The sequence below is a fragment of the Monodon monoceros genome, unplaced genomic scaffold, assembly GCF_005190385.1.
Source record: "Monodon monoceros isolate NGI ecotype Baffin Bay Population unplaced genomic scaffold, NGI_Narwhal_1 Super_Scaffold_17, whole genome shotgun sequence".
Lineage (NCBI taxonomy): Eukaryota > Metazoa > Chordata > Mammalia > Artiodactyla > Monodontidae > Monodon > Monodon monoceros.
In genome coordinates, this window is record NW_021703773.1 from 20,220,629 (window position 1) to 20,236,878 (window position 16,250).

General features: G+C 37.9%; 1 long non-coding RNA gene across 1 annotated transcript in view; it reads right to left on the reverse strand.

Annotated features, from left to right (window-relative positions):
* Positions 1-14,219: 14,219 nt before the first annotated feature.
* LOC114897632 overlaps positions 14,220-16,250 on the reverse strand; it is a 32,595-nt gene continuing 30,564 nt past the window's right edge. Inside the window, exon 3 of the long non-coding RNA XR_003794235.1 lies at positions 14,220-14,350. This is a non-coding gene — a long non-coding RNA (uncharacterized LOC114897632). The remainder of the gene's footprint in view (positions 14,351-16,250) is intronic.

The following is a 16,250-nucleotide window of genomic DNA, read 5'->3' on the forward strand; positions in this document are numbered from 1 at the left end:
GAAATTCACAATCAAATTATAAGAATGAAATAAAGTTAAATGTCAATGCACAGTATTTTATGCTATTACTTACAAATCGTAGATACAATTTTTGTTTCAGTTTATTTTCTAGAGACTAAAATAAACTAATACAAAAATCAAACTAATAAAAAATGTTTAATGCTTTAAACATTTTTTAAAGTGTAAAATATTAACTTATAAAAGCTCCTGATATAAAAATCAAACATTGGGCTTCCCTGGTGGCGCAGTGGTTGTGAGTCCGCCTGCCGATGCAGGGGACACGGGTTCGTGCCCCGGTCCGGGAGGATCCCACATGCCGTGGAGCGGCTGGGCCCGTGAGCCATGGCCGCTGAGCCTGTGAGTCTGGAGCCTGTGCTCCGCAATGGGAGAGGCCACGACAGTGAGAGGCCCGCATACCACAAAAAAAAAAAAAAAAAATCAAACATTCTTCCACAGTAAAGAAATTATTCATATTTTAAATGCATGCAGAGCAATGAATATTTGCTTTTTAAGTGTAGAATACCTTTTAAGACTCTTGAGAAGCATGCTGTTGCACATATTTTATTTTACCAAGTTAGTCCAGAGCATTCATCTTATATCTTTCCATTGAATTCTTCTTTGAGAAACTTTTCTGATGGGCACTGAAGTTTTCCTTTCATCTTATAAAAAAGCACATGTAGATTTTAAAATTAAATGTTAATATTATCATTAGTTCCATAATAATCAGGGATCAAAAGTAACCTCTCTCTCCTCTTCCTTCTTTCTCTTGATACAATTAAGAGCATCTTGAGAGTATCTTATTAAATACTCTCCTATTAGATACTCACAATATGACTTTAATTGTATTTATAATCAAGAACAATTCTGTTTCTCGTGAAGTTCTCACTAGGTACTTTAGGAATTCTGAATCCAAAGAGTAGTCATCCTTATCATTAATTGCATTCATAGACTGTGCCTAAAATTCCTCATTTTATCATAGTGGAAGGTGAAGGGGGGCAAAAAGCCTTTCAACAACAGCACAGACAGGAGAAGCTGACCCATAAATCAGCATTAGTTCCTCCACCTGAAGCAGGAGGTGACCCTCACTCAGCCATAAATACTATGAACAGCCACTATAAGACTCAAGGGAGGAAGGCTCAGTGAGGAATTTAGGAGTTATGGTGTGGATAGTACAAGTTCTTCTGTCTAATGATAGAGTCTCAAAGGAGGTCTAATCAACTCCTATCTCTGCAGTGCCTTATGAAACATCATTTCTACAGCCTGAAATATTTTTCCCAAAATAAAGCTATTTCTTTAAAAAGCAGACACCTTATGCCCCAGCCCCCCAAACAATGAACTTTGCACTGACATTTTTCCCAAGTGGTACGACGGCTTCATGTGTATCACACAATCCCTTGGAATTTTTGTTTTTTTTAATTTTAATTATTGGTGCATCTGGAACAAAGTTAGCAACTACATGGTAAATCAATTTCAGATTATTCATAAGAAATTCTGGGAGACAGACATCACATATACAGATAAATAAGCATCAAAATAAATAACATGAAAACAAAGTGGATGTCAATATTTTTTTCACTGCAATGGCTCTGATTAAAAATGCAGGGAGGAAATTTCTAGTACAATCAAGAGATTTTTACAGTCTCTTCACTAAAATAATTCAAGATTTTTGGTTAGTGCTTAGAAATGAAAAGTTTCTCAAAAACCCTTATCAAAAGTACAGGACAAGCCAAAAAACATGATATTTTAAAAATCCTTAGAGGATTTCTAGGGGCCCACTCCAAAGCCACTGAGCTTAATATAATAACTTGAATAGTTGAAAGATTTTATATGTATTGTACAGTGTCTTAGTTCACTAGGATTGCTATGACCACATACCATAAACGGGGTGTCTTTTAAACAACAAACGTTTCTCACAGTTCTGGCAGCTGGGAAGTTCAGGATGAAAGCACTGATGGATTCAGTATCTGGTGAGGGCCCCCTTCCCAGATCGTAGATGGCTGTCTTCATGCTGTAACCTCACATGGTAAAAGGGCGGGGGAACCCTCTCTGGCTTTTTTATAAGGGCACTAATCCCATTCGTGGGGCTCTACCCTCATGACCTCATCACCTCCCGAAGTCTCCACCTCCTAATACCATAACCTGGAGGTGGTGGTGGGGGGGCGTTTAGGATTTCAACATAAGAATATGTGGGGGACAAGCATTGAGTCCATTGTAACAAGGTTGTAGATTGGGTCAAATATGGAATTTTAAATTTACCCTGAATGAGATACAGGGGAATCTGACGGTATTGAAATTGGAATTGACATAAACCATAAAAGAAGCAGACTTAGAAAGGAAGTTTGTTCCTAACAATATGAGGTTTTTAGGAGCCCAGAGTTGTCTCTCCTTCCAACCCCATGGGAATTGTGTGATGTCACTTTCCACCAGTCTATGAACCATCACTGTCACTGCCATCACCACTGCCACCACTGTTGCAACTCCCTTTTGGGGAAATGGCTGCAGACCTCAAAGAAGGGAGCAGTGCACACGCCCAGGGCATGAGGAAGTGTGCAGAGCATATTAGCACAGTGCATTTAAGGAAATGGGAGGGTTTATCATTCATTGATTCAACAAGGATTTATGAAGATCTTTAGTGTGGGACACTCCATGCTGGATGCTGGGTATAGTGGTGAACCAGTCAGACACGGGCTTTGACTCTGTACTTATGCTCTACATATCACACAATAGATATGTACAACTCCAAATATGGAAAGCAGTATGACAAAAAGATAAAGTTACTCTATGTATTAGGGGGATTGATCTAATCAGGGAAGTGAGGGAAAGGATCTTGGAGGGAAAGATAGTTCAGCTGAGAGCTAAAGAATGAGCAGGATCTAAGTAGGTGAGAAAGGAAAGTAGTACCTTCCAAAGAGATAAAGCATTGTGTGCAGAACCTGTGGCAAGTCTTGATCAAAGGGAGCCTGGGTAGCTAGAGCGAGGAATGAGAGCAAGTGTGGTTTGGGATGCAGCTACGGTGGTAAATCCATGGACTATGTTAAAGAGATTTGTTTTTTATCCTACAATCAGTACAAATCCATAAGAGCACTTTAATGGGGGAGTGGCACAATCAAATGTTTTTATTCAGAAATTATTACACTGGATACTGAATAGAGATTTCTTAGAAGCTTTGATAAATATGAACTACTAAACACTGATATATACAATTTGAAATATATACATATAATTTGAAATGACTAGCAATTCATTTTCTGAAACTGGCAACTAAATTCAACTGCTTGGGCCTAGAAGAATCAGATTTTACTTCTTAATACATGTACCAGCATGCCCCAAACTCTTAGTGACTAAATATGACACCTGTAAGATTTCTTTCATGATATTTAAGAATCAAAGATTACAGAAAGTGTATGTATACATACCATTATCAAAAATTACATTCATGTTTTAAACTTTCAGAATTGAAGTTCTGAAGAAACCAAACACAAAATCTATATGAGCGGACTTCCCTGGTGGTGCAGTGATTAAGAATCCGCCTGCAGATGCAGGGGACACAGGTTCGAGCCCTAGTCCGGGAAGATCCCACATGCCGCGGAGCAACTAAGCCCACGCCCCACAACTACTGAGCCTGTGCTTTAGAGCCCGTGCGCCACAACTACTGAGCCTGCGCTCTAGAGCCTGTGCACCACAACTACTGAGCCTGTGCTCTGCAATAAGAGAAGCCACCGCAATGAGAAGCCCGCACACCGCAACGAAGAGTAGCTCCTGCTCACCACAACTAGAGAAAACCCACATGCCACAACGAAGACCCAACACAGCCAAAAATAAGTAAATCAATAAATTTATTTTAAAAAATCTATATGAGCAAAATTAATATTTTATGGAGAAATTCAAGAAAGACCTTATTAGATTGATTACCTTCTGTCCCACGAATGTTTGTAACTCCCTGAGGACACGGAATCAAGCTAATACTGACAGTCCCCTAAGTGACCGCCACTGTATTCTTCAGGCTGTAGGAGGTTAGTGAATATTTTCTGACCTAGTGAGTTTCCTAAGTACTAATATATTCTACCTTAGAGGAGCATTTTGATTTAGTGGTTAGGGTAACAGCTATGCACTAGGTGTTTTATGTTTTAGAGAATGGAAATGTCTAAACTATGATGTTCCAGCTTTAGTAAGATAAAAAGAATTTCCTGTCTAGTAAAAAACATGTTTCCCAATAAAATAATTGACCCTCACTGAAATTACTATTCAAAGAACTAGGAAGCAGAGAATCAGTCATAAGTCTGGAATGGTTAAAAAGAGGCTGCTGAAAGCACAGCTGATTTATAGTGCTTGGACTTGAGGTGGAAGTTTATGGACAAGACACTTTCTGTCATGTATTTTCCCAATGACAGGGCATTTACAGAGTAGTCAAGTGTTACTGCGCTGAAGAATCTGACTGACCTACATCCCAGGGAATTTCCATGTGGGGCACTGGATAGCCTGGCTATGAGACCTTTAGAAGCTCTCCTCCCACTCTCTTGGAAGCAAAAGCAAATTCCAAGACAGTTAGTGCTTTCCCTTTGGTTTAGGAATATCTGGGTTGGCAGGTAGGATCCCAGACATGTGCTAGCCTGGAGGACTTGCACCGGGACAGCATGGCTCCAGGAAGGCCCAGGGAGAGAGTGCAGACTCATCTGGGGCCATCCCACTTTTAAACTACACCCAGAGAACTTCTAGAGTCAAGAATCCTTCAGGATATTCTAAAGTCCTACAGATAAGTGTTGAAGCAATTACGTACTGTTCATTTTACAGGTATGCATTCCAGTGTTTCCAATACAGAGCTCCCTTTAGAGCTACTGATTTGCCCAAGTCAAATGTTTATCTCTTTGAACTTCAATCCTAGAAGCAGACTATTTAAATCTCTAATGCAAAGGCTTTCAGAGAATGGAGCTATTGTACCTTTTATAGTAACTTCTGGGGCTTTGTGATTACACACTTTTTTTTTTTTTTTTTGGAGGGGAGTCAGGGGAGGAAAGAAATAGATGAGAGAGATTAAGAAGTACAGACTTCCAGTTGCAAAATAAATGAGTCAGGGCATGAAATATACCCTGTGGGGAATATAGTCAATAACTATGTAATGTCTTTGTATGGTGACGTATTATAACTAGAGTTATTGTGGAGATCATTTTGAAATGTGTAGAAACAGTGAATCACTATGTTGTGTAACAAGAACTAACATAACTAACATGCTGTAGGTCAATTATACTTCTTTTTTATTTTTAATTTTTTAATTAATTTTTATTGGAGTATATGTGCTTTACAATGTTTTGTTAGTTTCTTGCTGTACAACAAAATGAATCAGTCATATGTATGCATATATCTACTCTTTTTTCGATTTCCTTCCCATTTAGATCACTATAGAGCACTGAGTAGAGTTCCCTGTGGTATACAGTAAGTTCTCATTAGCTATATATTCTATACATAGTTGTGTATATATATATATGTCAATCCCAATATCCCAGTTCATCCCACCCCCCCTTCCCCCCTTGGTAACTGTAAGTTTGTTCTCTACATCTGTGACTCTATTTGTTTTGCAAATAAGTTCGTCTCTACCATTTTCCAGATTCCACATATAAGCGATATTATATACTTGTTTTTCTCTTTCTGACTTACTTCACTCTGTGTGACAGTCTCTGCGTCCATCCACATCTCTGCAAAAGGTACTATTTAGTTCTTTTTATGACTAATACTCCATTGTATATAGGTACCACATCTTCTTTAGCCATTCCTCTGTCGATGGACATTTATGTTGCTTCCATGTCCTGGCTATTGTAAATAGTGGTGTAGTGAATATTGGGGTGCATGTATCTTTTTTTTTTATTTTTTTTTATTTTTGCATGTATCTTTTTGAATTATGGTTTTCTCTGGGTATATGCCCAGTAGTGGCATTGCTGGGTTATATAGTAGCTCTATTTTTAGTTTTTTAAGGAACCTCCATTCTGTTCTCCATAGTGGCTTTATCAATTTACATTCCCACCAACAGTGTAGGAGGGTTCCCTTTTCTCCGCACCCTCTCCAGCACTTATTGTTTGTAGATTTTTTGATGATGGCCATTCTGACTGGTGGGAGAATTCTGACTCATTGTAGTTTTGATTTCCATTTCTCTAGTAATTAGTGATGTTGAGCATCCTTTCATGTGTTTGTTGGCAATCTGTATATCTTCTTTGGAGAAATGTCTATTTAGGTCTTCTGCCCATTTCTTGATTCAGTTGTTTGTTTTTTTGATATTGAGCTGCATGAGCTGCTTGTATATTTTGGAGATTAATCCCTTGTCAGTTGCTTCATTTGCAAATATTTTCTCCCATTCTGAGGGTTGTCTTTTTGTTTTGTTTATGGTTTACTTTGCTGTGCAAAAGCTTTTAAATTTAATTAGGTCTCATTTGTTTATTTTTGTTTTTATTTTCATTACTCTAGACACATTCTTAAAGAAACAAAAACTATTGTATCATAACAATTTTAAAACATACAGAAAAACAGAAAAAAATATGCAAAAAAGACATATGCTTATCATCCAGATTCAACACCTGTTAACATTTTGTCTTTTCTGTTAATCTAGATCTATACTCTATATCCAAATCTATGCTTGTATCATTACTTATGTTTATCTTTTTGGCTATATCATTTAAAATAATTTACAGATATCATGATTCTTTCCCCTAAATTCTTTAGTATGAGAAGAAATGCTCTCCTAGTATGATCATATACCTAACAAAATCAACAATTCCCTAATAACATCAAATACCTGTTCTATATTCCAATTTTCCCAAATGTCTGTCCACCAGGATTCAATCAAAAAGTACTCAATATGTTTGTCTCTTAAGTCTTTCTAAATCAAGTAGTTTCTCCCTCTTTTTTCTCCCCAAGCTATTAACTTTTTTAAGACATCAGACCCAATGTCCTATAGAATGTCTTACATTCTGTGTTTGACTGTGTTTTCATCTATGATTTATGTTTCTCTATCACCTGTATTTTCTATAAGCTGAAATTTAAAACTAACATCATGATTAGATACAAGTTAAATACTTTTGTGAAAAATAGTTCATGGAGGGCTTCCCTGGTGGCGCAGTGGTTGAGAGTCCGCCTGCCGATGCAGGGGACACGAGTTCGTGCCCTGGTCTGGGAAGATCCCACATGCCGCGGAGCGGCTGGGCCCGTGAACCATGGCCGCTGAGCCTGCGCATCCGGAGCCTGTGCTCCGCAACGGGAGAGGCCACAACAGTCAGAGGCCCGCGTACCGCAAAAAAAAAAAAGTTCATGGAGAAAATTGGTTTTCTTGTTGCATTTAATATACAGAATGTCTGAGTTGTTCATGATTAAGTGGTGCCACTGAATTAATGTCATTAGTCAGATCTTTCCACCATAAATGTATGCTTTCTCCTTTGCAATTAACAAGTAATCTGTGGAGAGATACTTAGCATTATGTGAATATTTTTTTACCAACATTTCCCTGAAAAGTGTTAGCATCCATTGAAGTCTCTTCCCTTAGGTTTTTCATTAAGATTAGCAAATGGTGATTTTCCAATTCTACATTTTTTTACATTAATTATTATTCTGTAAATAAGTAAAAGCTTTTTTTTTATCAGCTAGGGTCACTTCTTTAAAATCCTTGAATCTACAGTTCTTATTGAAAAAACAGGATATTCTATTTTGTTCTCATCTTTTAATTACCAATCTTCAAAGTAAGGAATTGGTATATTATTCATCTCCAGTGGTGATAAATGAGTTTGTTTGATTTATAGTGTCTTTTCTTAGTATTACTATTAACTCAATGATATGTATTTATATAATAGATTCCAATGAATTATAGTTATTGTTATTATTATTGATGTTTGAACTCTCCTAGTTTGGATCAGAAAGGGTCACTTCAGGCTGGCAACTGCATCCTTTTAACACAACCCATTTGTCCTTGAATAGTTCTTTCTCAGAATATGTAAAACACTCATGGTGTTAAAGGCTCAGGCTGTCACCGCACCCTGCCACCTCCCTCCCCACTCCCTCCTTTACAACCAGCCATTTCCTAAGGGTCTCTGCTTCCTTCAGTGTGAATAATAATTAGAAAATGAAATCTGGGTGTGAGGAGTGCTGATTTCCACAAGGAACATTATTTTTTCTGGATGTTTTTCAGTGGAGAGAGCTAGAAAATTTATCTTGTAAAATTATATTTTTATTTGGTATTTTCAACTTTTAACATTACATGGTTTTATTTGACTTTAAAATTTTTTTTTTTTTTTTTTTTGTGGTATGCGGGCCTCTCACTGTTGTGGCCTCTCCCACTGCAGAGCACAGGCTCCGGACGCGCAGGCTCAGCGGCCATGGCTCACGGGCCCAGCTGCTCTGCGGCATGTGGGATCTTCCTGGACCGGGGCACGAACCCGTGTCCCCTGCATTGGCAGGCGGACTCTCAACCACTGCGCCACCAGGGAAGCCCCTAAAAAATTTTATACATGTATCTCTTTTCTATTTTATTGCAACTCTTGGGTCTTAAATAATACAACAATTACTATGAACACAAAACAACCAAGATAATTTTAAGATTCCCCTGCATTTTAAAAAAATTAATTTATTTTTATTTTTGGCTGCGTTGGGTCTTTGTTGCTGCACTCAGGCTTTCTCTAATTGCGGTGAGCAGGAGCTACTCTTCGTTGTGGTGAGCAGGCTTCTCATTGCAGTGGCTTCTCTTGCTGCAGAGCACGGGCTCTAGGCGCGAGGGCTCAGTAGTTGTGGCTCACGGGCTCTAGAGTGCAGGCTCAGTAGTTGTGACACACGGGCTTAGTTGCTCCATGGCATGTGGGATCTTCCAAGACCAGGGCTCAAACCCGTGTCCCCTGCATTGGCTGGCAGATCCTTAACTACTGCGCCACCAGGGAAGCCTCCCCTACATTTTTTAACTTTAAAATACATCTCTAAGAATAAACAGAGTGTGTAGTATGTTCTAAAGTCATTCTGATGTGAACACATATTCTGAAAATCTTGTAAGTGCTACACATTTTTTATTTGTCTTATAAAAACCATCTCTTTACATTTCCTTTCTCTTGTTTTAGTGTAGACCTTCTAGTAGCTTCCAGTTAACCTGTAGTATGAAATCTAATTGAATTTGGTCCTCCCAACCATTTATTCTACATTTCTATAATCTCTGTTATTACTTGTAAACCAAGACTCCTCCCTCCAAATAAAGAAAAATTTAATTCTGTGACACCCAAACCCGATGCCAATTCTTTTAATTACTTCCTCACTTTCAGAACTAATCCAACATCTTCCTCCAAAATTAACAGGATCTTCTCTAGTAATACCAGCAATTATATATTTTGAAAGACACTTGATAATATTTTTATGCTGTTTGACATAGGTGTTGTGAATAGAAAGTCTTTTTAAACCAATCACAACATGACACCCAGATACTCAGAAGTTAAGTGTTAGGAATAATCCACTGTTGAGCTGGAAAAGGGAAAGCCTTGAGCTGAACCAATTATTCTGACAACTTAGACAGGAAAAGGAACTTAACTAAAGAATAGTTCTACAGTGGAGAAAGTGGGAGAAATTTGGCTAAAGTTATCCCAGTTGAGTGTCTAGTTTGATCAAATCCTCAAAATAATGGCTGGGTTTTCTATTTCTTTCTACCTGACACCATGGGCTTTTTTGCAGTCTTTGAAGCATTGTGGGAAATAATTTAGTAATGCATTCTTGTCCATTATAAGATTTGCAGTGTTTTTCACCATGGCTTTGGGTGTTTTCTTTCTATAATAACTTTGACCCTCACCTGATATTTATCATTTACTTAATTGATGATCTATTTCTCACACAAATAATTTTGGGGGAAATTTTATGAAGCAGAAAACTTGCAGTGCTCCATGTAAAGTTCTGATATTTCCATAACCTTCACTAATAGTCTGCCCTGATTCTTGTGAGAAATTAACTTTTACCTCATTCTAAGACTCAATAACAAGATAAAATGATGTTAAAAATAAGTTTAATTTACCTGAGAATGTTATCAAAGTATGCTAGATACCCGAGTCACATTCTAAAAATAATGTGAACAGAGTTGATTACATATATTAAACAAGAATATTTAATAAAATTTGTACTGGTGTAGATCCTTCTAGATCTTGAACAACATACTGTAAAATACTAATTTACTGTCTTCTATGCAGTAGTTTGACTGCATTCTGTTTTATTTAATCTCAGAACGTATACTTTAGACAAAAAGAACCCTCAGATGGAATAAATAATATTGACTAAAGGGAAAACCGAACTGTAGTAATTTTTAAAGGAAATATAAGTATACAGAATTTAACTGCATGCAAAGTCTTTAATCTTAAGTGTTTTCAAATGGATACCATTGTGTTTCATTGTATGCAATATTTCACTTTCTATGTGCATTTTAAGGGCATCTAATTTTGAAGAAAGCAAACAGAGCTACATGGAGAAGAATATGTCGAGATGTTTACTGCTGAGTATCTTGGGAGCTGGAACACTGACCTTGAAGATTCGTTACTAATAATGAAAAGGTGGCATTATTTGTGGGTTCACATTAGGAATATTGAAATCTAAGAGCAAGTTGTGAAGCTCAGATTCTTTTAAAATCCCAAATTCAATTTTTCTTTGGGATTTAATATTAACAGTAGACGGAGGAATCAAATGGAGGAGACTGAAGATCATCTATGTTAGTTTGTTTGAGAGAGAACTAGACATTAAAAGTGTAGTGAAGCAAAAGAGAAGAAATGAATTAAATTCTCAAAATACTATAATAATGTTCTTCAGCTGCTGAAGAACACAAGCAATAATGTTTCCAGCCATAGACATCTTAAATAAGAGCATTTGATACGTGACAGCTGTGGCAGTCAGATAAGAAAAAGTATTGTGAAACAGTAGAGAAGTAATTTTCCTGCAACTTACTTAGAGTAGCCAGGGCTATAAAGGTGCTGGGAGAGGGGTGTGGGGGGCATAGAAAAATCAACCCCAGACTTGGAGAGAAAAAACTCAATACTTATTTTGTAAACATTATACATTGAAACAGTGATACCATTATTCCACTTCATTTCCCATGGTTTTGAAATATAAATCAGCCCAGTGAAGAATTCTCACTGATACCAAGATGCGTTTCTTGGTAGTTGTCATATGTTGTGAGACAGCTGTAAAACTGCTAAGAGTAATTCAGTTTTAGCAGATTCTAATGACATTTGTGTTGACAGAATAATATTCATGGCATGTAGCTGGACAGAGCCTCGTGGAGATCTAATAACCTCCTGGCCTAATGTGAATGCCTATTATATCTCCCTAAAGAAGCGAGGAGAGTTATTTGAAACAAGGTACAGAGACACACTGTCTTCTGTTTCTGAAATTTCCACTGGGCATCTAGCCTAGATATCAGTGCATTTACAAAGTATTACACACTTTAAATAGGAAATACAAAATCTAACTATAGACCAGCAAATTGCTGGAGCATCTTTAAACTCTGTCCTCTCCCCAAGACCGCTGAGTACAGTTACAAGAGCAAGAAAAGGGGGAGAAGAGGAAAAAAAATTTACCCTTCTATGAAGGAGAGGCTATGAAATCATAGGGAAAAAATGTTCTGACAAAATACAGTGTATAATCTTTTCAAAATATCCTGGATGCCCCTTTACCCTAAGTGCTTCAACTGTGAAAATAATATGACTTAAAAATTGTAAAATGCATCTTTTAAGAATCTGACTTTTAAAGCAGATTAGTTATAACACTGTGGCTATTATTCCCACAGCTTCCCTGAGGGGCTTAGCTTACTTTCTCACGGAAGAAGTAATGCTGTGTATTACAACTCCTAGAAAGAACTCAGCCTGCTCTTGAAATAGCTACGTAGTATTCCAAAAATAAGAATTTTATGACTATGGGAATCCCAGGGTCAAAAATTTTGCCACCAGGGACCATAGTCCCATGCCAGCTTGCTTCCTCTTCTTTGAGGGAAGCCAGTGACTTTGATGCTCTCTAAAGGCCAGTCTTTTTCAGAGGTGACCCAGAGGGCTTGTGGATCAGATAGAACGAAGGGGTATTTGCATAGGTCAGCAAAAGTGGAAAGAATAGAGAAGAAAATCAAAATGAAAGTCAAAAGAAAACCCAATTTATTCTGGAACATGTAAAATCAAATATAGAAAAACTGGGAAAACCTAGTTTCTCTATACAGCTAATGCTGTGAACCAAAATATGTTTTTTACTAATTCTTTTAAAGGGTCTGATAAATCATCTGGCCTTAGAAATCTTCCTTTATCATTTATTTTTCTCTTCACGATATACAGGTAGAGTGCTTGGGATGTAACTTAAGTGAAAATAAATTCAGGAAGACTCGGTCGCCCCTGCCTGAGGCATATACTTCGTTTGCTCTGTTCACCTGGCACTTGTCACACTGCCTTACTTCCTGATTTTATAGATTTGTCTTATTTCCCTTAATAAGGCATAAAATTCTTGAGCACAGGGATCCTGTCTTATTCAACTTGTCTCCTTCAAAGTGTGATAGATCCCAAAGGAGGACCAGAGATGGCAAGATAAACTGGATCTGTGATAGATCCCAAAGGAGGACCAGAGATGGCAAGATAAACTGGATCCACAAAAGCACAGCCCGAAGAAAACAAAATCACGTCACAGAGAAATGCCCTTCATCTTCTCCTTCTCAGACACTGATGACTTCTCCTTCTCAGACACTGATGACTATTTCAGGATATATCCTGAAATATCCTGACAGAAAATTGGATGGATGTGGCCATAGTAATGGATTCCATTTTTAGAAACAAACACATACAATTTTTAATATATTGGGACTTCCCTGGTGGCACAGGGGTTAAGAGTCCACCTGCCGATGCCGGGCACACGGGTTCAAGCCCTGGTCCAGGAAGATCCCACATGCCGCAGAGCAACTAAACCCATGCGCCACAACTACTGAGCCTGTGCTCCAGAGCTCGCGAGCCACAACTACTGAGCCCGTGCGCCACAACTACTGAGCCCATGTGCCACAACTACTGCAGCCCGCGTGCCTACAGCCTGCGATCCGCAATGAGAAGCCACCACAATGAGAAGCCCACACACTGCAACTAGAAGCCCACACACAGCAATAAAGAGTAGCCCTCGCTCACCGCAACTAGAGAAAGCCCGCACACAGCAACGAAGACCCAACACAGCCAGTAAATAAATAATTTAAAATGTAAAAAAAATTTTTAAATATAATTTTACTCTTATTTCCCAAAATAAATTGTATATTTAACCTCAGGGTTGCAGGGTGACAACCACAGTTATACATGTTTGGAAGTAAAAAATTTTTTTTCTATAATAGGCTAATATTTCTTCTACACCATTCAACTGGGAAGTAGAAGAAAATAATACTTTCACTTGTTCATTAAGAGTGCATGTCATTCTTCTAGTATTTAAAGAGTAACTGCACTAACTGCCCCTACTTCAGATAAAGACTCGGTCTTTTCGATTGCAGCTCATGCCACCCTCCCACAAGCATGTACACAGCACACATATGTGCACACAGATACATACACATAGCTCCTCCACAAGATGGTGTCCAGGTGAGTGAAGAGGAAATTGGATGCCTTTTTAGCAAAGGGGAGAGAGAGACTTCAGTCCACAAGCTTTTATTTGCAGCTTCACTTGTCTTTGTTCCGAAGTACCAGTTGAAACTGTGGCTTGTTCTATTTACTCTGGAAGGACATCCCTTGGTGACTGGTGCTGTTGATGCCTCTGAGTCTGAGCCTCAGCCATGCTGTGGCACCTCATAGGCCTCTGCCCAGCAGTGGATCTCTCACCATGGTGCTTCATTGGCAGACTTGTTGGCCCTTAGCTCAGGGACCTCCTGCTTCTGAATCCTTTCCATGACACACAGAAGCTTGAAAATGCCAACTCAGACCCACTTTCTGCCTCAGTCAACAATGCTGCTTCCACAGCTCAGTGGCCCTGATACAGCTGCCCCTTGGCAGATGGGCCCTGGGGCTTCACACTTTTTATTATGCTGGTGGCAGTTCCTCTGCGGTCTCCATTGTTAATATGGGACCTGCCTGTGAACAGCCTTCTCCCAAAGTTCGAGTTAGAAAAAGGAGCGTAAGTCCCTTTGATTTGTTTCCCCTTCAAATGATCTAAGAGCCCCGGCCTTCCCTTTCATTCTAGAAGAGAGAGTTGAAAGAGAAACATACCTACTTTCTTTTCTTATCCTTTTCCTCGTCACCACTTCACCATCATTTAAGGAGCAGATTTCCCCTCTCCTTTGTCTTCTGGTTTAGAAGGAATTCACACTATATCACATCCTCTTCTTTCTCAAGGTACATTTGTTCCGCTTCCTTCCAGAGGCCTTGAGGGTGGACAAGGTGCAGAGAGAGAGGCTGGATAACGAATAAAGGCTTTGCCAAAAAAAATGTTTCCTCATTATATAGCAAATGAGTGGCTTTACAATCGGGTCCAAAAAAGGAAAACACTTGGTGAAACTGAATTATCCTTTTAACCACAGGCGACATCAGAAATTGTAGCAGAATCTAAAGCAGCCAATGTCAGTCCTTCTCTAGATGTTTGTATCAGGATTCTCACCACTGTGAAACACTCTTCCCATAAGGGTGGTTGAACACAGCTGCAAAGTCTGCTCTTGAAGGCATGAGGTATTCAATCACAAACATTTTTTTCTCAAAATATCATAGTGGTTGTATCATGAAAAAATCATTCATATGATATTACCTTAAATGTTTAAGAATAACAGTGAAAAATAGCACTGCAGTATTAACTAATAACAACCACGAAAAATTTTTAGAAACACTGAAGAATTTAGTTGGATTATGCCCAATTACATTATCAACTGGAAAATATTTTTGTACAGGAATAATATGAAAAACATGGATCTAATCCAGAAAATCTACTACCTAATAAAATGAAGTAACACCTTTTAAAAATTTTCAAAATAACCTTAATTTAAGACCTAACTCCATGGCAGAGTGAGAAGAGGTGAGTCTAATTCTAGAATCAGTACTATTTCCTTAGTTCAGTTCCATTCAGCTAGTGCCGTCAGCATGATCTGTATGCTTTTACCCTGGGCCTAACTCTCAGTTTAGCTAAATGTTTATTGATTCTTTGCTAACTGTCCAGCATTCTGATAAGCATCAAAGATTGAGCAGTCCCTGCTCAGAGGGTGCTTTAGAATCAGTAGGGAGAGATAAATGTACAGTTAATGATAATTCAAAGTACAGGAGGGCACATGTCACAAGAACAGTATAAAAAGATTAGTTAAGGACCATGCAGATTCCATTACTGATGTTTCTTTTCAAGTTTTATTTTAAGAACTTTATTTGGTATGTGTTGTTAGTGGAGTTTATCCAGACTACAACAATTTTAGAATATTACCTTAAAAGTTTATTTATTGATACAAAGTCTCTTAGAAGAGTAGCTGGTTAGGGAGAAGGAGGTAGAGACATTAACTTGCAGGATACGAAACTGATAAAACTATTATTCTTAAACCTCCATATATTATCACAAAGGAGAGACTATAGGAGCAGTTTTATTTTTTTCTATAAACAACCATCAAGATACACTTCACCTGTTTAAAACATCTATTCTCCATCAAATAAACCCTTATAATTTATTTTAACCTGTTTTTATCTGTATTGTTGTATAGGGAATACAGTGTTTCCCTAAATTTTATATTCACTTAAGAGTTTCGTGGCACTTGTTATGAACTGTTCAGATTGACATATGTAGACCTAGGAGAGAGAGAAGTGACTGTATTCTGCAGCACTAAAAAATATAAAAATAGGGGCTGCCCTGGTGGCACAGTGCTTGAGAGTCTTTCTTGGACTCTTGAGAGTCCACAAAAAATAAATAAATAAATAAAATAAAAAATAAATAAAAAAGAAGAAAAGAAAAGAAGGAGTCAATGTCATTGTGCCAAGTTACCAGATGGAAGAAAATAATAAAGATTAGAGCAGAGACTAATGGAAAAGAAAACAGAAAAACAATACAAAATATTAACAAAACTAAGAGTTGGTTCTTTGAAAATATAAACAAAACTGACAAACTGTTAGCTAGAGTAGACAAGAAAAAAAGATGATCCAAGTATATAAAATTATAAATGGAAAAGGAGACAACTGATACCACAGAAACACAAAAGATCATAAGAGACTACTATGAACAATTCTACCCCAACAAACTGGACAACCTAGAAGAAATGGATGAATTCCTAGAAATATACAACCTACCAAGACTGAATC